Source organism: Primulina eburnea, chromosome 5 (assembly GCF_022965805.1).
Source record: "Primulina eburnea isolate SZY01 chromosome 5, ASM2296580v1, whole genome shotgun sequence".
Taxonomy (NCBI): Eukaryota; Viridiplantae; Streptophyta; class Magnoliopsida; order Lamiales; family Gesneriaceae; genus Primulina; species Primulina eburnea.
This window is the reverse complement of record NC_133105.1, coordinates 20,836,070-20,856,541: the sequence shown is the minus strand read 5'-3', so window position 1 is coordinate 20,856,541 and position 20,472 is coordinate 20,836,070. Positions and strand designations below refer to the sequence as shown.

The window sequence follows — 20,472 nt, the reverse complement described above, 5'->3', positions numbered from 1 at the left end:
AAACATTATTAACTTATCCACCTTTAATCCTACTAACCAAACTGGCCCTAAATAAATACATTCCAAACCATTTAAGGCTTTGTTTTAGAGTGATATGTTGAATAACTCAAAAATATGCCGAATGTTTTGAGATATGCCCAAACTCAAGCTCTAGTTAGAGAAGGAAACATTTTAACATTTTGAGATTTGGATAGAACTTGGTTTTGATTCAAACATAAATTTTTCTTAATTTCGATCCATTTCTTTTGATTACACCTTAGCAAGAACAAGCATTCTACCACGAAATTACTTTGTTCGACCATTTTTAACACCAAGCTGCAATTTACTTTTAGTCAATTTTATCTTAAAAACTTGACAATATTTCTCCAAACTTGGCATTTTCTCGAAGGTTTTCAAACTATAATAATCAAAACAGCTTTAAAAAATTTTAGAGGCATTTAAAGGCATTTGAAATCCATGATAATCACTAACGAAAGTGCATAAGCTGATGAAATTGAAATTCGCCTTAAATTAATCTATTCAAACAACCCAAATAAATTTTGAATCATGAATTTGAAATTCATTGATTCAATTTTTTAAACATCCTAAATGGATTCACAGGCAATAGCAAATAAAACTAGGACATAAGAGTTCAAGCAATTTGGTACGTATCACAAGTTCGCATGCAAACAAGGAACACAAAAGGCACCTCATTCACTTTAAAAATGAAGGCATTCTAATAAATTTACTGTATCAATATTTGTTGATATTCTAATTCACTGACGATCGCTTGCCGAAAAATGTCAAAAAATAAACGAACATTTCAAAAGAAGAGAACTAGCCCTGGGTGGTCAATCAAGGTAAAAAAGAGTAACAATCTTGCGCAAATTTTTTGCTTCTTGACAAGTTTCCATGAGCAATCTACTGTGCAAAACATATGATTTGTTGTACTTGAGATATGATGTCCATGTTGCACAGCCTGCATAGACAAGCACAAAATAAACCGTTACAAGAACAGTTGAAGGTCTAGACAAAGATATCTACGATAAGACCTAGGGGGTGGAAGTGGACAGGATTTGCATTTTTAATGTATGGGTTGCAGGGAAACTCTGCATCTATCTTCCCTTTTCATTCCAACCATAATCACAGATGATGGTACGGAAAGGAAGCTTCCTTTCTTCATAGCCAAAAAGAAGAAAATAGCAATAATTTAGTGAAATAGGCCAAAAAAAAATCTGACTAATGGGTGCCATTTAAGCATCATTCGACGGTGACCAATTAATCTAGTTGCGTAAGAACTTGTTTCTTGCAACTATCCAATGATGCTGAAGTAAACGAATAAACAAACAAACAAATAAAAAAGTGTTACTCAACGACGACTCTAGAAAAGGGTGATGAAGTAGGAGCTGAACATATGTTCAACGACAGAAACACAAGGTATGTGCTTTAGTGTTAGGGACTTGGGTGTCTTGGGCCTTAATGAAATGGGCCAAAGCGTAGGAAAATTCTAGATGTATTAACTTGGGGAAGGGGAAAAGGAAATAATAGGACGTTGGTTTGAGTGGTAAAGGAAGTTTACTCTGTCTTGATGCTGCGTTTGGTACTTTGGATTAGTGTAGGATAACACTATTAGTCAAACGTTTGGTTCAGTTTTTACACCACTGGGGATAACCATGGGCCCGTGAATCACGCACTGTAGAAATGTGAAAATGGAAGAATTCAATCCCAAAGTCAAGAAGGTATTCGTAGTCTTTATTTCTACAGTAGATGAGGAAGCTTGTCTCATTTCCTAAATTACCCTCCGCCCTACTTCACATCGTGGTTGCGCATTTCTCACTTAATTGTCAGCATGGATTGAAAATGGCCGCCGTGGTTCTTCCAGGAGGGTTACTACATATCATCCATTGAAGTCCAGTTCGGCGTCTCAAATTGCTTATAAATTCCGTACTATCTGCAGGTAAATTATCTATTTCAAGGATTTGTTGTTATATTTCTGACCGACTTATTTCTCTCACAAATTTATAACCTTTTCTTCATTTTCGGATGTAAATATTTAATTCCGTCACCGAGTTTTAACTTCAATCCAACATTTGAGGCTTCAATGGTGCATTCACCGTATTCTACATTACTTTTGCATAATTCATATGTTCGTTTTATTTAATTGTAATAAAATTCTTACGAGTTCTCATATCGCCGAAAGAGAGTATTTACAAAACACAATTCCCTTTACTAACTGTGTTTTTGTTAACATTGAATTACTATTGTTGTTTTGTGCGACTGAGTAATAATGTCTGCTCGTTTGTTGAGTGTTGTGGGAAGACGGACATGAAACGTAGAAACCTTCTACTGGTTCTAATGGTACAACAACTGTTGTTTACAAACTTATTGATGTTGTGCATTCTAATTCGACGACGTACGAGAATCGTTGCCCATCGACGTCGTCTCACTCGTACCAGACCAGTTTTGTATAGCATGACACAGAGAATCAACGCTCAATTTAGCCATTTGAATATGATTATTGATGCGGGTGATGTACAATGCGTGTTGAACTTGACAATGAATCGAAACTGATGTGAATCTGGCCGGACATGGTGTTCAAATTATTGATAAGCAAGGGAGAAGGGCTCGTGATGCATGGGAGCACGTTGGAAAGCCGAAGGAACATTAATCAAGCATTATTTTGAAGAAGCGAGGCTGAACGGACCCGAGCACGGACCAGTACACGGGGTCCGTGTCCATTACATTTGAGGAAGAGAAACCCGAGTCTACACGGACCCGAGCACGGATCTGTGCACGGGGTCCGTGTCCATTGTTTTCCGGAGAGTAATTTTACAGAGCCTACACGGACCCTCACCCGGAGGCCTACACGGGGTCCGTGCCCTTTAGTTTTGACGGAGAGTTATTTTCCTAAATAAGAGTTTTATTTATTTTGGTAACTAGATTTCATATCTTTTTGATTTTGAGACAATATATACTCGAAAATTTCATCATTGTAAACAACATTGATTATTATTCATCTTTTATGATATTGAGAATTCTCCCAACACAAGCTTAAGTTTCGTTATAACTTTTGCGTTGTATCAAATCAAACTTATCAAAAGATTTATCTTTTGTGGCGTTTGTCAATCGAGTATCACGAGGGTTGCCAAGGGCGGGTTCTTTGGAGGTTCTCTTGAAACGCGATTGTTTATACTCGTGTTTATTTGTTGTTAAACTCTTGCTAGTTTAGAGTTGAATATCACACCTATCCATTACTTGTTTCAAAGATCGGGAAAACACACGAGTCTTGTTATCGTAATTGAATAGAGGGTGCGATTGTTTAATCGTGTTTGCTATTTATTCGTATCAAGTTTCGCGTCATTTGGTATCAGAGCTCAAGGTTTTTGATTCAAGTAAGCGTATCCATTCAATTCTTCGTAGGATTTCAATACCGATTTTCGTGTAGCGATTTCTACGTTGTTGCTGAATCTACAAAAAAAAAAAAAAAAAAAAAATTCGTGGATACTGTTCATCGCCGGCACTATTCATCCGACGGTACTTTTCATTAACGGTTTTACTATTCACGGAACTGTTCATCTGCCCATTTTACTGTTCATCGCCGCCGAATTTACTATTCACGGAACTGTTCATCGTGTCAGATATACTATTCACGATCGGAGTTACTGTTCACGGAACGGACTTACTGTTCAATTTCCGGAATACTGTTCACGGTACTGTAGCGTACTGTTCATATCCGAAGTTACTTTTCATTGCCTGAATTACTGTTCATCGCCGGATTCGTGAATACTATTCATCGCCGGAGTACTATTATTTCCGGAGTTACTATTCACGCCGGATTCACTATTCATTCCGGAATTACTGTTCACGGTACTGTTCACCCGAAAAAAAAAAGAGAGAAAAAAAAATATTAATTTTGGAATCGGGTGTTTGTTGGAATTTTAGCGCTTATATTTCAGCGTTAAGTTTGTCCTTATCATTTAGTCGCATTCTAGTCAATTTTTCAAAGTTGCTTGTTCTTGTGTGGTCTAAGTGAGTCGAATTTCAGACGTCACAGGATTGATCTCATAAGTTTGATACGTGGAAGCCACGAGGCTTAAGCGCCCCCTTGAGAATTCTCACTTGAGTGAAAATATTTGAGTGGAGTGAATTTTCATTGGAGTGATTTGTGAGGTTTTGTGGTGAGGGAAAAAGACGAGTGCGAGTGAATTTTCATTGGAGTAACTAGTGAGAATTTGTGGTGAGGAAACTTTATTCTTTATTGTTTTATACTAACCTTTTTCTTGCAGGTATAATGATTGACGGACGTCAATTTAAAACGATGTTAGGAGGGTTGGATAGAAGGTGGGAGAAGGAGTTTAAGTCTCAACGAAAAAAATATCGGAGGTGTGAAGAAGAGGAGATGTATGATGTGTATATTGATGAGAATAGGCGAGGTAGTAGAGTTGGAGGAGATACGTTGTTGAACATGGATCGTTATAGGAGATTTGATGAGGATAAGTGGTATAGAAGCCGGGAAGGGTATAGACTGAGTGGTACGAAGATGACAATTCCATTTTTCAGTGGGGAAGCCGATCCAAATGTGTACCTTGAGTGGGAAGAGAGAATGGAGTGTGTATTTGAGAGCCGGGATGATTATACTGAAGCAATGAAGGTAAGACGAGCTTGCAGTGAGTTTACCGACTATGCTACGACTTGGTGGGATAAGTTAGTATTGCGTAGGAGACGATGTTGGGATGACCCTATAGTTACGTGGGATGAGATGAAAAGGGTGTTGAGGAAGCAATTTGCTCCAAAACACATTAATATGAGAGGTGGTAAGAGAGATGTGAATAGGGAGTCCTTGACATCCACTTGGCGGAGGAGCTTGGGAGAGAAAATCAGTGATACGCCAAAGAAGGAGTCGAGACGTGAAGCTAGCAAATATGAATATCAAGGTACATCTAAAATTTCAAAAATTAGTACTTGTGATATTCAATGTGTTTGGTGTCTAGAGTTTGGACATCATATTAGCCAATGTACAATTGAGGATATGAAGATAGTGGATTCCACTTCCAACCTTGAAGCCAAACCTGTGGATGATTTGAATGTTGAGGTTGATACTTCAATTGTGTCTCATGCGAGTATTGAGTGTTGTGCTGTGGAGAGTGAGTTATTAGATGATGTGCAAGTTGTTTCTTTTGCTCCGCTGTCTACGAATGTCATTTGTATTGACGAATCAATTTGTTATGAGTTGAGAGAAAAAGAAAATGAGATGGTCGAAAAAAAGAGTGATAAAAAAAGTGAGATGGCCCTCGATGAAAAAAAAGAGTTGTGTGAAAAAGAGATCAAAGAAAAAGAAAAAGAAAAAGAAAAGAAATATAATTTGAAGGCCCAAAAGAGTGAAAAGAGTGAGGATGAGAGTTGTTTAATTTTGTATAAATCTCTCCAAGTACCTAGGTACAAAGATGAGATTTACATATCTAGTGATAATATAGCCGGTTCAATCCCGAGCATCGTTATTTCTCATTTGCAGGGTTATGATGAAGTTGTGATGAGGGGACGAGCAAATGTGGAAGGTGTAAAAATGCAATGGGGTGATCCATTTGGTGTTGAGAGCAATCACCGTGAGGTAAGCATAGTTGCCCACGCAACAAGCATGAGGTATGATTTTAGTCCTTATCTTAATTCATTGTTGTGTTGTGCTCAAGAATTTGGGGTGAGTGTTGAAAGTGTGATGTCCAAATGGCCTAACTATGAGTTAACGATTTTGTCGAGGCGTCACAAAATTGAAAGTGGTGATATATTGAATGGACTAGATTCAAATGTGATTGATTTTGAGTGTTCAAAGATTGTCAAGTTGATAAGGCTTTGTCATGGCAATGACTTGTGTGCAATTGAATTCAATTCACGTGATGAGTTGAATGATTACATGGATAGTACATTTAATGTGTTCTATTTGCATGATTTTTACTTGTTTGATGATGGCTTTGGAAATAGCATGAATGAATGTAAGAATTTTTATGTGCATAATGAGTACAATTTTAAGGAGAATAAATTCTTCATTCTATATTCATTGCATGAGTTATGTACTAGTGATGCATATAGTGGTGTTTTTATCTTTGATAAAATGCATGATTATATGTGTTGGTTGCATATGAAGAGGTATGTTGAGTGGGATTGTGAGGCATGCATTGCATATAAGAGATTGCCATTTTGCCTAGATTCTTATATCGTGCATGAACTATGTCTTATTCCTAGTGAGCTATGGTCGTACACGTGTATGGATATCATTTGTGTGTTGACTAGGTCTAAGAAGGGGAGGAATCTGATTTTCGTGATACTTAATAATATCTTGTTGTTGTTATTTGGTGTCATTTGTTATTTAATGTTTGGTAAAGTTGATGAGTTTGTAGGAAAGACAATGGTGATGTTGGGAATTCCTGTGCTAAGGGAGCGGGCAAACGATAGCGTCTACAAACTTGAGCTTAGAGGTAAGCATGTTGATAATATCGTCCTTGTTATTACTAACTTGCTTCGTTTTTGTGCAGGGGGGCAAGATTTGAGGACAAATCTTTTTGAAGAAGGGGAGTATGATGTGAATCTGGCCGGACATGGTGTTCAAATTATTGATAAGCAAGGGAGAAGGGCTCGTGATGCATGGGAGCACGTTGGAAAGCCGAAGGAACATTAATCAAGCATTATTTTGAAGAAGCGAGGCTGAACGGACCCGAGCACGGACCAGTACACGGGGTCCGTGTCCATTACATTTGAGGAAGAGAAACCTGAGTCTACACGGACCCGAGCACGGACCTGTGCACGGGGTCCGTGTCCATTGTTTTCCGGAGAGTAATTTTACAGAGCCTACACGGACCCTCACCCGGAGGCCTACACGGGGTCCGTGCCCTTTAGTTTTGATGTAGAGTTATTTTCCTAAATAAGAGTTTTATTTATTTTGGTAACTAGATTTCATATCTTTTTGATTTTGAGACAATATATACTCGAAAATTTCATCATTGTAAACAACATTGATTATTATTCATCTTTTATGATATTGAGAATTCTCTCAACACAAGCTTAAGTTTCGTTATAACTTTTGCTTTGTATCAAATCAAACTTATCAAAAGATTTATCTTTTGTGGCGTTTGTCAATCGAGTATCACGAGGGTTGCCAAGGGCGGGTTCTTTGGAGGTTCTCTTGAAACGCGATTGTTTATACTCGTGTTTATTTGTTGCTAAACTCCTAGTTTAGAGGTGAATATCACACCTATCCATTACTTGTTTCAAAGATCGGGAAAACACACGAGTCTTGTTATCGTAATTGAATAGAGGGTGCGATTGTTTAATCGTGTTTGCTATTTATTCGTATCAAGTTTCGCGTCAGAAACGCATTTGGAAGGTGTGCTATCTTTTAATACATTTAGGAGGACTAACAGATTCTTGATATGTCCACGTCCAAGAAAAGGTTGCAATGTTTTTGTCTATATTGGCACACCACAAGAAAAATCGGGTAACCAGTCATGATTACATGCGTAGTGGACAGACAGTCAGCGCACATTTTCACGAAGTTATGCGTGCGTTGTTGAAGTTGTATACGTTACTTCTTGTGAAGCCTACGCCTGTGGATGCCAATTGTGACATCGAACCTTGGAAATGGTTTGAGGTATTACATTGTAAAGAAATTTATTTAGTTTTAAGTTTCTCCATCAAATTTTCACTACAAGCAAAGTGGGTTTCCGCAGCGTGCAATATGCGCCGCGGAAAGGCAATGCACGCTGCGACGTACGCTGTAAAGTTGAAAGCTGTTTAAGTTTGACACTATTGGCGGCGTGCGATTTACGCTGCGGTTTAGTCTAATAACGGCGTGCAGAGTATGCTTTTGATAGTTAAACTATTGGCAGCGTGCATATGTACGCTGTTAATACAACTTTCTGCAGCGTGCACATATACGCCGTCAATAGTCATAAAATAAAAAAATATTAGCGATGGTTTTAGACAAAACCGTCACCAAATGGCGACGGTGTAAACCCGTTGCTAATTTAGCGACGGTCTTAAAATGTAGCGACGGTGTTATAATTTCGTGACAGTTCCAAAACCGTCGCTTAATTTTGCGTAAATTTAAAAAAAATTACTTTTATAATTTAATACATTTTTATAAAAATACAATACAACTATAATAATAATACTCATGATCTTAATTAACAATAAAAAAATACTCATGATCTTAATTAACAATTAAAAAATTAACCAAAAATTGAAACAAAAACATGTATTTAAATCGAAACATAAATCATGTAAGTAGAGAAAAATTTTAAGTGTTGTGAAGTAAAATGGAACGGAGATCGGGAATAAATAGAGAATTTACGATTTTTTAGCGACGGTTTGTTACTAAACGGTCGCCAACGTAAGTCTATTAGCGACGGTTAATCATAAACCGTCGTCGATTTGCATCGGCGACAGTTTGTTCTAGACCTTCGCTAAATGTGGCCTAATCAGCGACGGTTTCTTGTAAAACGTCGCTAAATGTGGCCTTATAATCGTCGCAACTTTAAAATTAGCGACGGCTTTAGTAAAGCTTTAAAATTTGAATTCATTTTCCGCAGCGTGCTTATATTATGCAGGCCGTGAATAATACTATTGACGGCGTGCCTTTATTGTGCGCTGTCGTTTATATAATTTATTAACAGCACACATAAATGCAAACTGCAGGTATTACTATCCGCAGCGTGTTTTAATGCACGCCGTACATAATAATATCCGCAGCGTGCTTTTAATGCACGCCGTGAATATTATCAAGTTACTATCCGCAGGATGATTTTAATGCACACCGTTAATAGTATCAAGGCAACACTATTAACGGCGCACATATGGGTGCATGCCGTGAAAAGTAGTATTCGCAACGTGCGTTTAATGCACGCTGTTGATGACGTGCTATGGAAAATCATTTTTTTGTAGTGTTTTTTTGTAACGTACCGTACTTCTCATACTTAAAATTTGCGGAAAAATTAAAAATTTTCTTAAATAAAAACATCCACACGGTCGTCACCCATCATTCATAACATATCTTTAAAATCAACCATCACAATTAAAGTTTGCTAAAAGAAAAGCTGTCTCACAACCAAACATAAAATCAGAGTATAAAAGTTTTCATGCTTAAAATCTTAAAATAACGTAGGCGGTCCTCGGGTCTAGCCTCCTACTCAGTCCAAGCCTGCCCCTTGGTCGCCACCTCCCGTCTCCCCATCGACATAGTCACCTGCATCGATCAAGTCTAGTGAGTCTAAAGACTCAACACGTATAAACTGGAATAACGAGTACTATATAATAAAATCACATGCAACTTTAAAATAGGACATACATAACTTGAAACTTGAACTTGCGTATTAAAACTTGAACATACGTACATACATACTTCAACGTGCCATAACTTAAACTTTTCATAAACATGCTGCATACTTGAACATACTTGAACATACATAACTTCATCATTTTGCGTAGAGGATGTTTCAAAGAAAGTGACCCATACATAATAAACGCCTGATCAGACACACCACAGTACTGGGCTGACAGGGACGTATCCACTGTCGCATACATGAGATCCTCGTTCATAATTTAACGGGCTGGTTGGTCCCCGTTCATAATTTAACGCTTTCCAACCACGATCTAACCCGTTCATAATTTAACGGGGCGCAGAGGTCCTCGGCCACGTTCACCGACTTCCAAACCCATTCATAATTTGGTCACAAGTCAATTAGCATACCTCAAAAACTTAAACATATTTTCTTTGCACGTCAAACATATTTACTTGGCGTTGAGGGATTCGTTGGGCTTCGATCGGGGCCGTTGCTGCACATACTGATCATGGATTGACATGCTTAACTTGCATACTTAGACGTAGGTAAATCATGCTCACTTACGAGTTCATTAAATTCTTAGGACGTTCTACAATTCCCCATGACTCGACTTTGTAAATCATTGTACTAACCCATGACGTCTAACCTCAAAGCATAATAAATTTTCCTTCCCCAAAAATGAAGGACACGGACCCCGTACCTACATCCGTGTAGGGGTCCGTGTAGGCTCTGGACATTGACACCGAAGGAAAACAAAGGCACGGACCCCGTGTCAGGGTCCGGGTGAGGGTCCGTGTAGGTACTGTAAAAGGACTACTCGGGAAGGGAAGGGGCACGGACCCCGTGTATGGGTCCGAAACCAGGTCCGTGTACCTACTGTAAAGACGCACCAAGGGAAAACAAAGACACGGACCCCGTGCTCGGGTCCGTGTGGGGGTCCGTCTGCACACTGTACGAAGAAACCTACGAGAAAACTTATGCACATGCCTACACACCCAAATTGACACTTGAACACGATGATTCAACACCTTAAGGACACCATAACATTGCATAAAACTTATATAAACACTTCAAGATACGACGTCCACCATGCTACCCAATACAGCGCTAATTGGCAATCAACCGAGTTCCTACGACTTTAAACTAATTCAAACACCTAACGACGTCCAACAAAACCTTGAGACCTACAACAAACCTCAATACTAACATACTCATATGCAGCGACGATCGCCCGTCGATTTCCAACGAAGCCTGCAACATAAAACTTCAAAAATACAATGGTACCAAACTTTTCTTAAAATTTCAGTTTGAGCAGTCACACGAAAAATATCATAACTCTCTCATTTTTCGTCCAAAAATCTTGAATTTTATGTCAAATCGAAGGTATCGAAAAGTTCTACGTTTTTGCCGTTGAAAGTTTTCCCAAAATATGAACAGAAAAATCTCAGTTTTGACATGAACAGTAAAAACGAGTTTTAGATCTAAAAATTTTCCTTCGAGATTGATCCGATCCATGATCCGCTCAAACTACTATCATCATACATAACTTTTACGCATAAAAACAACGCAATTCGATATATGACTTGATCGACACAGCAAGAACAAAATATACGTGCCTTTTTGATATTTAAAATACCGTAGCGACGACACCGAAGCGGAGATGGAGCGAGGCTAGATCGGTGACGAACGTGGCACCGTTTTCTTGCAATCAAATTCACCGAAATCTTGCTGGAAAAGCCTAGGGGAGGGGCGGCTGCTATAAGAGTATAGAACCCTAGTTTTTCTTTCTCTCAAAATGATAAAACTTGAATTGAGACTTGTGTGTGTGTTTTGAGCGCTACAGGTGTGTGTAAACGTGTGTAATTTGTGTGTGTAGCGCGTGTTTTAAAATATTATGAGACTAACTTTTGCTAATTAATAATTAACCTTACTAACCAAGGTGCTAATAAAAAGGTTGACTCAAATAACAATTCAATTAAAAATACTATTCCCACTCATCTTTAAATAAGGTCCCCTAATTAAATTAAAGTGCACACTTGCTAAACTTTTAAAAGTTTTAAAGTCTTAAAATTACCAAATAAATAATTTAGGCTTAAAAATGCTAAAACTCCATAAATTATTTAAAATGCCCCCAACTCAACTTAAATAGAATACCACGTTTTAAATTGCCAAAATCGTCAACGGGTCTGTTCCTCAATCCCGCTTCGAATAATCGCCTGAAACATGAAACTCGACAAACGTTTTAACGTGCATCAACATAGACATGAATAATTTAAAATAATGAGCTATCATAAATTATGCATGGATAAAACTCATTTAAACTAATTAAATGATTTAATAATTAAATGAATGCATGAGTTATACGTGTAATGAATTTGGGCACTACAATTCCTCCCCCACTTATAAAAATTTCGTCCTCGAAATTAAGTCTTACCGAACAACTCCGGGTAGCGAAGTCTCATATCTGTCTCTGATTCCCATGTGGCCTCTTCCACTGATTGGTTCCGCCACCGAACTTTGACTAGCTTAGTCACTTTGTTCCGGAGTCTGCGCTCCTGTCTGTCGAGGATTTGAGTCGGTCTTTCCTCATAAGATAAATCTGGAGCAAGCTGCAAGGGTTCATAACTCAGAATGTGCGAAGGATTAGCCAAATATTTTCTCAACATCGAGACATGGAACACATTGTGCACCCCGGCCAGATTCGGCGGAAGGGCAACACGATAAGCTAGTGTCCCAACTCTGTCCAAAATCTCAAACGGTCCAATAAACCTCGGACTCAACTTGCCTCTCTTCCCAAATCTCATAACACCCTTCATGGGTGCTATCTTGACGAAGACGTGATCTCCTACGGCAAACTCGAGATCCCTCCTCCTCTTATCGGCGTAGCTCTTCTGACGGCTTTGGGCAGTCTTCATTCTCTCACGAATTTTGACCACCACGTCTGCAGTCTGCTGAACTATTTCTGGCCCAAGCTCTGCTCTCTCACCAACTTCATCCCAATGAACTGGTGATCTGCACTTCCTCCCATACAGTGCCTCATAGGGGGCCATACCAATGGATGCCTGGAAGCTGTTGTTGTAGGTGAACTCCACTAGAGGTAGTCTAGACTCCCAAGCTCCTTGAAAATCAATCATGCACGCCCTTAGCAAATCCTCTACAACCTGAATTACTCGCTCAGACTGGCCATCTGTCTGCGGGTGAAAAGCTGTACTAAAAAGCAACTTCTTCCCCATAGCTGCATGTAAGCTCTTCCAGAAGGACGATGTAAACCTCGGGTCCCTGTCGGACACAATAGAGACTGGGAAACCATGCAACCGGACGATCTCCCGGATATAGAGATCCGCATACTGCGTCATGGAGAAAGTCGTCTTCACTGGCAGAAAATGCGCTGACTTAGTGAGTCTGTCTACTATAACCCAAATGGAGTTCGATCCTCTGACTGATCTCGGTAAACCAACCACAAAATCCATAGTAATGTTCTCCCACTTCCACTCGGGAATGGGAAGTGGCTTAACCAATCCTGCTGGCCTCTGATGTTCAGCCTTTACCTGCTGGCAAGTGAGACATTCTGATACAAATCTACGGATGTCTCGCTTCATCCCTGGCCACCAATACAATAACTGTAGGTCTTTGTACATCTTGGTGCCTCCTGGGTGAATGGAATACGGAGATGCGTGTGCCTCTGTCAAAATATCCTGTCTGATCGAACCAACACTAAGCACCCACATTCTACTTCTGTATCTCACAATGCCGTTTGAAACTGTGTACAGCACACTGCCCTTGGCTTCGTCTTTCAGTCTCCATTTCTGTAACTGCTCATCTGAAGACTGACCTGCTCGGATACGGTCTAGTAAATCAGACTTGACTGTCAGATTAGACAGCCTAGGAGCCTTGCCATCACGATAAATCTCTAGACCAAACTTCTGAATCTCCGACTGTAGCGGTCTCCGAGCTGACAACTGAGCTACCACTGCCACTTTCCTGCTCAAGGCGTCTGCGACAACATTAGCTTTTCCCGGATGGTAGCTAATCTCGCAGTCGTAATCTTTCACAAGTTCTAACCACCGTCTCTGTCTCATATTCAACTCTTTCTGTGTGAAGAAATATTTGAGACTCTTGTGGTCGGTGAAAATCTGACATTTCTCGCCGTATAGATAGTGTCTCCAAATTTTCAGTGCGAAGACGACGGCGGCTAACTCAAGATCGTGCGTCGGGTAGTTCTTCTCGTGCACCTTCAACTGCCTGGAAGCATAAGCTATGACTCGACCTTGCTGCATCAATACTGCGCCTAACCCGAGCTTAGATGCATCGGTGTAGAGCACAAATTCACCTTGCCCTGTTGGCATGGCTAGCACTGGCGCCGAAATAAGAGCTTGCTTCAACGTGTCGAAGCTCTTCTGGCATTCTTCACTCCACACGAACTTAGCATTCTTCTTGGTGAGTGAAGTGAGTGGCACTGCTATGGATGAAAACCCCTTAATAAACTTACGGTAGTAACCGGCTAAACCCAAAAAGCTGCGGATTTCTGATGCATTCTTTGGCTCAACCCAATCCTTGACAGCTGCTACTTTCGCTGGATCCACCTCGATTCCACTGCTAGATACTATATGCCCCAAAAACGCTACCTTCTCTAGCCAAAATTCACACTTACTAAACTTCGCAAACAACTTACGGCTCTGCAAGGTCTGTAGAACTGTCCTCAAATGCTGGCTGTGCTCCTCATGGCCCTTCGAGTATATGAGAATATCGTCAATGAATACTATGACGAACTGGTCGAGGAACGGCTGAAATACTCGGTTCATGAGATCCATGAAAATTGCTGGAGCATTTGTCAATCCAAATGGCATCACCAAGAACTCGTAATGCCCATATCTGGTCCTGAAAGCTGTCTTGTGGACATCTGCATCCTTAACCTTCAGCTGGTGATACCCTAATCGAAGATCTATTTTAGAGAAAACTGTAGCTCCCTGCAATTGATCAAACAAGTCTTCGATTCTTGGAAGTGGGTACTTATTCTTGATCGTTACGTTGTTCAGCTCTCGGTAATCGATGCACAGTCTCATGCTCCCATCCTTCTTCTTCACAAAAAGCACTGGCGCGCCCCACGGTGAGAAACTAGGGCGGATAAATCCTTTGTCGAGGAGCTCCTGAATCTGCTGCTTGAGCTCTAACATCTCAGCTGGAGCTAATCTGTATGGTGCCTTAGAGATTGGCGCTGTGCCTGGCACGAGATCGATTGCAAACTCCACCTCTCTCTCTGGTGGAAGGCCGGTGACGTCATCAGGAAAGACGTCTGGAAATTCTTTGACTACAGGTACCTCTGATAAAGATGGAATGGACACGTCAGGCGCTGAGATAATACTAGCCAAGAAGGCCTGACACCCCTTAGAAATTAGCCTCCTTGCCTGCATGCACGAGATCATGCGAGGGAAACTCCTCCATCTGGCTGGTTCAAAAAGAAACTGCTCCATGCCCGGCGGTCTAACCAAAACTGACCTCTTCTGAAAGTCGATTAAGACTCTGTTCTTGGTCAACCAATCCATTCCCAGAATGATATCAAACTCTGGCATCGGCAATAGGATTAAATCTGCGTATACCAGGTGGCCATGTAGTTCTAGATCAATGTCTCTGATCACACTGGTAGCCAACAGTTCTTCCCCTGACGGGACTGTCACCGAAAAGTTCACGTCTAGGCCTATGGACTTGAGGTCCAAATGATTAGCAAACGTCTCTGATATGAAGGAGTGAGTGGCTCCTGAGTCTATCAACGCGGTTGTGGCTAGTCTCTTAATGAAAATGTTTCCTGAGACGCGTTAGCACAACACAAAACTAACTTATATCTCAAAATTTATACCATAAACCTTAAGCACAATAGAACTCAATAACCTTAGGTACACAAAGTATTAATAGCACGCTAATAATCCCAAAAAGAAAAATTCCACATGCAAGGCAATATAATACTGAGCTTAGGTAGAAAAGTTTACCAGTCAGTAGGGTGGTGTCTGGGTCCGCCTCCTGTGCATGCATGGCAAATACTCTGCCCTGGGTTGGTTGCTTCCACTGTGGGCACTCTTTCAGCACGTGATCTGTAGCCCCACATTTAAAACATTTCCCGGATCCCCATAGGCACTGTCCGGGATGCTGACGGTTGCACTTCTGGCACACTGGGTAAACAACGGGCCTCTGCGGCGCCCCTTGCTGCTGAACGGGACCCTTGCCCTTCGGCGGTCCCTGAAAAAGTTTCTTTCTTGGTGGCCCCTGATACGGTTTCTTAAAGTGGGGTCGCTGATTCTGCTGCTGATGGTGTGGCTGCGGTGGAGCCTGATAGGGCCTCTTGCCCTGCCTGTCCGCCTCAATATCCCGCTGGTCTTGCTCTGCAGCCAGAGCTCTAGAGACTGCAACTGCATAAGAAGTAGGGCCAGCTACCCTCACGTCACGGCGCAAGATCGGCCGCAAACCATTTAAGAAGTGCCTCAACTTCGCCTGGACATCATTAGCAATGAGGGGCACGAAGTGACATCCCCTCTCAAACTTCTTAACAAAATCTGCCACGCTATTGTCCCCCTGCCGCAACGTCATAAACTCGTTGGTGAGTCTGGTTCGTACTTCCTCAGTGAAGTACTTGGAGTAGAAAACTTCCTTGAAACCATTCCAAGGCAGCACCTGCAAGTTGACTGCCACAGATGCACTCTCCCACCATAATCTGGCGTCCCCTGTCAGAAGGAACGTGGCACATCTGACCCTATCTGCGTCGGTCAGTTCCATAAAGTCAAAGATTACTTCGATGGACTTGATCCATCCTTCAGCGACCATCGGGTCAGTAGTACCCGAAAACTCCTTCGGACTCATCCTCCTAAACCTCTCATATACTGCCTCTGGTTGGGGCCTCGCCCCTGCGCCTGCTGCTGCCTGGTTCCCCGCAAACTGTGCGAAGAACTGTGTCATACCAGCAAGCATCTGAGCCTGCATATCTGGTGGTGGAGGTGGTGGAGGATTGGCCCTCTCCTCCTCCCGATGCTCTCTGTTCTCATCTCTTGTTTCACGGTCGATCACACGTCTAGGAGGCATACTGTTCCAACAAATTACCCAACACGTAAACCCAACATGCATGTATGCAATACCAATATCATAAGATGCACGTAAATCGAATTTAAAACATAGACGTGCTGAAATCATGACTTAATGCATAATACATAGCATAACTCAAAACATTAAAACTTACAGACTTGAGGTGTGACCTCGAGAGCTTCTTGCGACTGGCAGTAGGCATAACCCTTTACAAGAACCTGGCTCTGATACCAACTGTAACGTACCGTACTTCTCATACTTAAAATTTGCGGAAAAATTAAAAATTTTCTTAAATAAAAACATCCACACGATCATCACCCATCATTCATAACATATCTTTAAAATCAACCATCACAATTAAAATTTGCTAAAAGAAAAGCTGTCTCACAACCAAACATAAAATCAGAGTATAAAAGTTTTCATGCTTAAAATCTTAAAATAACGTAGGCGGTCCTCGGGTATAGCCTCCTACTCAGTCCAAGCCTGCCCCTTGGTCGCCACCTCCCGTCTCCCCATCGACATAGTCACCTGCATCGATCAAGTCTAGTGAGTCTAAAGACTCAACACGTATAAACTGGAATAACGAGTACTACATAATAAAATCACATGCAACTTTAAAATAGGACATACATAACTTGAAACTTGAACTTGCGTATTAAAACTTGAACATACGTACATACATACTTCAACGTGCCATAACTTAAACTTTTCATAAACATGCTGCATACTTGAACATACTTGAACATACATAACTTCATCATTTTGCGTAGAGGATGTTTCAAAGCAAGTGACCCATACATAATAAACGCCTGATCAGACACACCACAGTACTGGGCTGACAGGGACGTATCCACTGTCGCATACATGAGATCCCCGTTCATAATTTAACGGGCTGGTTGGTCCCCGTTCATAATCTAACGCTTTCCAACCACGATCTAACCCGTTCATAATTTAACGGGGCGGAGAGGTCCTCGGCCACGTTCACCGACTTCCAAACCCATTCATAATTTGGTCACAAGTCAATTAGCATACCTCAAAAACTTAAACATATTTTCTTTGCACGTCAAACATATTTACTTGGCGTTGAGGGATTCGTTGGGCTTCGATCGGGGCCGTTGCTGCACATACTGATCATGGATTGACATGCTTAACTTGCATACTTAGACGTAGGTAAATCATGCTCACTTACGAGTTCATTAAATTCTTAGGACGTTCTACAATTCCCCATGACTCGACTTTGTAAATCATTGTACTAACCCATGACGTCTAACCTCAAAGCATAATAAATTTTCCTTCCCCAAAAATGAAGGACACGGACCCCGTACCTACATCCGTGTAGGGGTCCGTGTAGGCTCTGGACATTGACACCGAAGGAAAACAAAGGCACGGACCCCGTGTCAGGGTCCGGGTGAGGGTCCGTGTAGGTACTGTAAAAGGACTACTCGGGAAGGGAAGGGGCACGGACCCCGTGTATGGGTCCGGAACCAGGTCCGTGTACCTACTGTAAAGACGCACCAAGGGAAAACAAAGACACGGACCCCGTGCTCGGGTCCGTGTGGGGGTCCGTCTGCACACTGTACGAAGAAACCTACGAGAAAACTTATGCACATGCCTACACACCCAAATTGACACTTGAACACGATGATTCAACACCTTAAGGACACCATAACATTGCATAAAACTTATATAAACACTTCAAGATACGACGTTCACCATGCTACCCAATACAGCGCTAATTGGCAATTGAAATCAACCGAGTTCCTACGACTTTAAACTAATTCAAACACCTAACGACGTCCAACAAAACCTTGAGACCTACAACAAACCTCAATACTAACATACTCATATGCAGCGACGATCGCCCGTCGATTTCCAACGAAGCCTGCAACATAAAACTTCAAAAATACAATGGTACCAAACTTTTCTTAAAATTTCAGTTTGAGCAGTCACATGAAAAATATCATAACTCTCTAATTTTTCGTCCAAAAATCTTGAATTTTATGTCAAATCGAAGGTATCGAAAAGTTCTACGTTTTTGCCGTTGAAAGTTTTCCCAAAATATGAACAGAAAAATCGCAGTTTTGACATGAACAGTAAAAACGAGTTTTAGATCTAAAAATTTTCCTTCGAGATTGATCCGATCCATGATCCGCTCAAACTACTATCATCATACATAACTTTTACGCATAAAAACAACGCAATTCGATATATGACTTGATCGACACAGCAAGAACATAATATACGTGCCTTTTTGATATTTAAAATACCGTAGCGACGACACCGAAGCGGAGATGGAGCGAGGCTAGATTGGTGACGAACGTGGCACCGTTTTCTTGCAATCAAATTCACCGAAATCTTGCTGGAAAAGCCTAGGGGAGGGGCGGCTGCTATAAGAGTATAGAACCCTAGTTTTTCTTTCTCTCAAAATAATAAAACTTGAATTGAGACTTGTGTGTGTGTTTTGAGCGCTACAGGTGTGTGTAAACGTGTGTAATTTGTGTGTGTAGCGTGTGTTTTAAAATATTATGAGACTAACTTTTGCTAATTAATAATTAACCTTACTAACCAAGGTGCTAATAAAAAGGTTGACTCAAATAACAATTCAATTAAAAATACTATTCCCACTCATCTTTAAATAAGGTCCCCTAATTAAATTAAAGTGCACACTTGCTAAACTTTTAAAAGTTTTAAAGTCTTAAAATTACCAAATAAATAATTTAGGCTTAAAAATGCTAAAACTCCATAAATTATTTAAAATGCCCCCAACTCAACTTAAAATAGAATACCACGTTTTAAATTGCCAAAATCGTCACCGGGTCTGTTCCTCAATCCCGCTTCGAATAATCGCCTGAAACATGAAACTCGACAAACGTTTTAACGTGCATCAACATAGACATGAATAATTTAAAATAATGAGCTTTCATAAATTATGCATGGATAAAACTCATTTAAACTAATTAAATGATTTAATAATTAAATGAATTCATGGGTTATACGTGTACTGAATTTGGGCACTACATTTTTAGTGAAACTTAGTATTGTTTGACCATTATTTACGTCGTTTCATTGTTTTGAAAGGGTTGTCTAGGTGCGTTGGATGAAACTCATATCGGAGTACACGTTCTGCCAGAGACAGAGCCAAATACAGAACCAGAAAAGAAAATATTGCGGTTAATGTGTTGGGGGTTTGTGATAGAAATATGAATTTCATTTACGCTCTTACTGGATGGGAGGGGTCTGCCGCAGACGCCAGGGTTTTAAGAGATGCATTAACTCGGGATGATGCATTCAAGATTCCAAGAGGTTATATGTGAATGAGTTTGTTGTCTACTTCTGTCTACTTTTTAATTTCTGCCAACATTTACCATTAAAGCTTGGCCCTTTAAGAATAATTATGTCGTACGTAACCGTTGTGCAGGGTGTTATTATCTTTGTGACAATGGATACGCTAATGCCGAGAGTTTTTTGACTCTGTACAGACGAGTAAGATATCATAGGGATGCTTGGGGCAATCGTGCGTCCGCACCACAAGATCACAAGGAGTTATTCAATTGGAGGCATTCACAAGCAAGAAATATTATTGAAAGAGCATTCGGTTTGTTGTAAAAGAGATGGGCTATCCTTCGAAGTCCTTCGTTCTACCCCTTGCATGTTCAAAGTCAAATAATTCTTGCTTGCATTCTATTACATAATTTCATTCGTAATCAAATGCCCGATGATCCTTTAGAGGAATACGAGGATGAAGTTGGTAGTCCCATTCACGAGACACAAAATGAGTACATAAGCAGTTTTGAGGCGTCGAACGAGTGGGTTAATTGGCGAGATCAGTGCGCAATGTCCATGTGGAACACCTACATTTAACTATTCCTTCTTGTAATATGTGATTGTCTGGGGCTGCACATCTTTACATTGTTTATCTAAATCTGATGTTGTAGTTGTTTTGAGAGCAACAAGTGTAATTGACGGAACTTTCTGTGAAGCACGTTGTATATGTCACTAAAATATTTTAATGTACCATTTTATCCTTTGATGTTACATTTTAAGATTGTCAGTGAATACTACTACATGTACTTATGATGTTGATTTAATGACAGAA

General features: G+C 40.6%; 1 long non-coding RNA gene and 1 pseudogene across 1 annotated transcript; one reads left to right on the top strand and one right to left on the bottom strand.

The window, feature by feature from the left end:
• Nucleotides 1-664: 664 nt before the first annotated feature.
• The window catches only part of LOC140833085 (uncharacterized), a 137,095-nt pseudogene continuing 117,287 nt past the window's right edge, over nucleotides 665-20,472 (bottom strand).
• Nucleotides 7,367-20,472, top strand: LOC140831789 (uncharacterized). The gene is made up of 3 exons (XR_012117942.1): nucleotides 7,367-7,618; nucleotides 19,455-19,679; nucleotides 19,795-20,472. It is a non-coding gene; the product is annotated as an uncharacterized lncRNA (long non-coding RNA).